At 35.3% G+C, this 4,491-nt stretch overlaps 1 long non-coding RNA gene across 1 annotated transcript; it reads left to right on the top strand.

The window, feature by feature from the left end:
- The first annotated feature begins 2,315 nt into the window (after window positions 1-2,315).
- LOC131224109 (uncharacterized) lies at window positions 2,316-3,335 on the top strand. The gene is made up of 3 exons (XR_009160834.1): window positions 2,316-2,759; window positions 2,836-2,933; window positions 3,080-3,335. It is a non-coding gene; the product is annotated as an uncharacterized LOC131224109 (long non-coding RNA).
- Window positions 3,336-4,491: the final 1,156 nt, after the last annotated feature.

Here is a 4,491-nt window from a genome sequence, read left to right as displayed (position 1 = left end):
AGACAATTGGGAAAAAATTGAGAATTTTGAAAAAAAAATATTGAGAGTTTTGAAAAAGATTTGAATTTTGAATTTTTTAAGAATAAGAATTTTTTAAAATTTTGAGAACTTTTAAAAAATTAAGAATTTTTTTTTTAAAAAAATTAAGAATAAAAAAAATGATAATTATGAAAAAGTATGATTTTTTTAAATTGAGAATTTTAAAAAAATTAAGAATTTAAAAAAAAATTAAGAATTTTGAATTTGAGAATCTTGAAAAAAAAAATTGGAAATCTCTTTAAAATTGAGAAATTTCAAATAATTGAAAATTCTGGAAAAAAAAAATGATAAAATTGGACTTTTTAGCCCCGGTTGCATAGTAACCGAGGCCAAATTTCTGCCTTTTAGCCTCGGTTGCCTAAGGAACTGAGGCTAAAATTCTATTTCTGAAATATAAATTCGACAGGCAGGCATGGATGGACGGTGTAGATTTCCCACAATCATGGTGATGGGCCCCACCCAGCATCCTTACGTAGGAACCCAATCCGCGCCCCTTAAACAGTCCTCTCACACCATTCCTTTCCAACCGAAACCCAACCCTACCCTAGCTCCTCTCTCTCTCTCTCTCTTCTCCGAGATTTCCGTCTCCAAAGAAGGAGAAAAGCTCCTCCTCCATCTTCGGTTCTTGTCTTCATCGGATCTCTCTCCATCTCTCTCTCCGATCATTAGATCCTTGAAATACAGTGAGCTTTTTTCCAAATATTCTCCACTTAGGGTTTATTTTTTCAAATTTTTTTCTCAATTTTTGGTGCTTAATCTATTTTAATCTGAATCCAGCTTATATCTCTTGATTCTGAGAGATTTCGTTGGATTTTGATCCGGTTCTTGCGGATAGATCTGTTTTCCTTTCGGATCCCATTGTTTGGAGCTTTACTTTTTTATTTTTGTTTTTGAAATGACTGTGTGTTTTTTTATATTTGATTCTAGGTCATGATTTGGATTCTTTGTTTTAGAGTCTGAAATGTGTGGAATTTTTTATCTGGTGGTGGCCTTTGTGTGTTTTTTTTTAGTGTTTCTAGTGTTAGATCTGGAATTCGGTCTGTTTGAGATTGTGGTTGTCTGATTCTTTTGGTTGTATTTGCTAAAATTGCGTGGTTTCGATCGGATCTGGTAATGATTTCTCTGTTCCTGGCCCTTTTGTTTTGGAAATGGTGTGATTTGGTGAAGAAAGCAGTATTTGTGGCGTAGTATGTTCGGTTATTGTAAAATTTTCTTAAAATTATCTAATAAAGGTTTAATTTTTGGCAATGAATGAGATCTCTAAACATTTCTTTCACTCCTGTGAAGAACTATGGATGGACAAACTAATACAGAACTTTACAGGGGATACAGAGTGTCCGGATACATGTTTTATTCTGTGAGGTAACAAAAGCCATTGAATTTTTCAGATGTGTTCATGTCTTGTATCCATGGTATTAAAAATGGCTGAGTTACAGCCATAATGGCCGTTAGTAGCAGTAAGGGTTGTGACCGTTACACAATGTGGTGCTGTAATCCCCAACTTGAAAAAAAAGAAAAAAAAGAAAAAGAAAGAACAGCCCATAATGGTCCTGTAATGGGCGTAACAGCTGTTATGGTCCTGTAACAGGCCAACACGAAGCCATAACGTGCCCATTACATACCAATTCGAGCCCATAATGGGCCGATACATTTTTCCTTTAAGAGAATTTCAACTGTTACAGGGCTGTAACGAATATTACAACTTGTATCGTGATGGCTATAAGGTTGGCCATTACGGTCACTGTTACTGTTATTGAATTCCTTGATTGTATCAGACCCTAAGGACACTTGATAGTTAGGAAGCCCCTCCACTTTGTTAAATCAAACAAAACTTCAATAAAAGAAATAAGATGAGCCTAATGAGGAATGGTAACTCATTAGTACGGATTTCAGTTAGTACGGAAACTCGATTGTACCATACCTTTTCATCTCTCTTCGTTCTCCACCATTTCATATCTTAGTTCTTTATTCTGGTCATTCTCTACCATTTCATACCATAGTTGTTTATTCTCTTCATTCTCTGTTATTGATTATGTATCTAAAAACATTGTAATTAATTGTAGTTGATCCGGAATTTAGCTTCATCTGTTAGCTTTACTAGAATATGTTGTTAAGATCTGCCTTTTTATATACTGTTGCCAAGAGACTGTTTGACTGGAAAATTTCAGCTGCAAACTGTCACTCTTTAAGAATCTGGAGCAAACTTACGGGAATTAGGCATTTTTTACTGATGGATTTTATAAGGGTGATTGGATATTATTAGTGCTTTACATACTCGCCTGATTTTGCACAATGCTGCATATGGAGGTGCTTTTTGGCCAGGGTGCATGTGGTGCTAGCTAATCTCTAGCCATCCAAAAACTACATTGCGGTCCACTGGATGGACTGGGAAATTGCTAGGTTTGGCCGAGTATGGACTGAGGGGTCTCTCTTGCAGGTATGCTGTGGTTTCTTTAAAGCTTCTCTATGTTTTCACAATGCAAAATTCTGCTTATGATTGTATGAGATGGGAGCTTGTTCTATAGATTTATAATAGATGCTGTATTATCTTTCAAAAGAATGTGGTCCCGACCCAATTGAGGAAGTTATGCCCAAAGTGTAGTTAGCATAGTGTCCCAGTGGGAATCAGAAGTTTAACTGGCAATGGTATCATCTCTCCTTGATAGGGGCAATAGTAATGGATAGATGATTGAAAGGAGAAATAAAGTCAACCATATAGGGTACATTCAATTTATTTGGGTGCATTTTCAGTTAAACTGATACCTTTTTTTAAAAATTAATTTTCCTTTTCTTCAGATACTGAATCTGCTAAGGCATCTAGAAGACAGCTGAAAGAGACAATCTACTCAGTGCTGTTTGATATGAATGTTCTTGCTGTTTGTGCCATCAATCCGGTAGGAGCAGTATCTGAAGAATTGTGCAGAGTGTATAAGCACTTTATTTGTCTGTGTGTCTGTAAGATCAGGTTGCTTGTTTAGAAAACCAGTTACTTCCATTTTCTGTTTTTTTAAGACTGAGAATTTATTCCTCATTGTGGCAGGCATACACAAACAAGCTGTAGAACAAGTTTTCACGTTTGGAAGAAGAGAATGAAAGGCTCAAGATGTAGAAGGTCGGCATTTCATCTCTCCTTGGGAATTTTTTTTTTTTCTAAATGGGATTGCAGGACCATGCAGGGTTGGTTGTATCTAAGTTTTGGTCGGATATTGCCTGAGAATTAGATCGTGTTTGTTTTCCTTTCGGTTACATATTAAGGCATCTTATGTTAAAAAAGCTAGGATTCAGTGGCCTTATTGTTGTTTTTTGTTTGCTTTTCATTAGTTTCTCATAGCAAGTTGTGATTTTGGTTCGTTTCCTTTTGCTCTTGAAATGCTAGGAATTTACTTAGCATTTAGAAACTGCGGGCTGCTGCTTGTTTATTTTTCTTTGTTAGATAGACTTGGATAGACTCGGTAGAAGAGAAGTATCTTGTCCCAGCTTCTTAGGGTCTGCTTTAAGGATCTTTTTTTTCTTGGTTGCAAAAATTCCTATCTAGGACCCTATCTTGTGTGAGTGAAAATGCCATCTTGTCCATTATCACCACCTCTATCATGGTCCTGTTAGAGTATCTAAGGTAAATTAATGGAATCTTGTGAATATGAATGAATTGAATGAATCATATTTATCATCTACATTATGACTCTTGAGTTTTTTTTTTTTATTTCTTCAAGTTTTGGATGCTTCCTGGTACATGCCTGACGAGCAGCAAAATCCACTTCAAGAATATCAGGTGATGACTTTTGGTTGCTTTTTCTTTCTAAACTTTTCATACTTGGGTGTGTTTTTCTTACTGGTTTTCTTTTATAAGGCCAATTTTTGTTTCCTCTGTTGCTTATGATTTGCAATACCTGCCAGCAAGCAATTGAGTAGGGGTTGTATTGTGGTGCTTGTAAGCCTTGTAGCACCATATAGTTTGATACAATGACAATTTATTAATGTGATTGAAGTTCCAATTGAAGGCAATTCATTAAGAAAAAAGGAAATGAAAAAAGAAGGAAAAGAGAAGAAAAGTTCCAACTGCAAGCTTGCCAAGTTTTTTTTTTTTTTTGATAATGTCGGTATAATGATATTTGATTAGCAAGTATATTTTACAATATTTACTGGACATGTCTATAGTAACCACCATATATTATCCTGCTGCATATTGAAGCATGTGTTACAGATAGCTAGCTATGTTTACACATAGCTATGTTTACACATAAAAAACTGAGCCGTCTACTTTTGTATTTGAGCATGCGGTGTACGTGTTAGCAATCAATCAAATTCCATCTGCAAGCAGTTTTTTTATTTTTTTATTTACTGTGACACTTTCCCAACTATAGAGGTGACTTGTGAAGCTGATTGTCCTTTTATTTTCTTGTTTATCATGGGCCTTGATTGTTTATAAAGGTTCAAGTCTTCAACAAATAGAGG

The sequence above is a fragment of the Magnolia sinica genome, chromosome 13, assembly GCF_029962835.1.
Source record: "Magnolia sinica isolate HGM2019 chromosome 13, MsV1, whole genome shotgun sequence".
In the NCBI taxonomy this organism is placed as follows: domain Eukaryota; kingdom Viridiplantae; phylum Streptophyta; class Magnoliopsida; order Magnoliales; family Magnoliaceae; genus Magnolia; species Magnolia sinica.
This window is presented reverse-complemented; position numbering and strand designations above follow the sequence as displayed.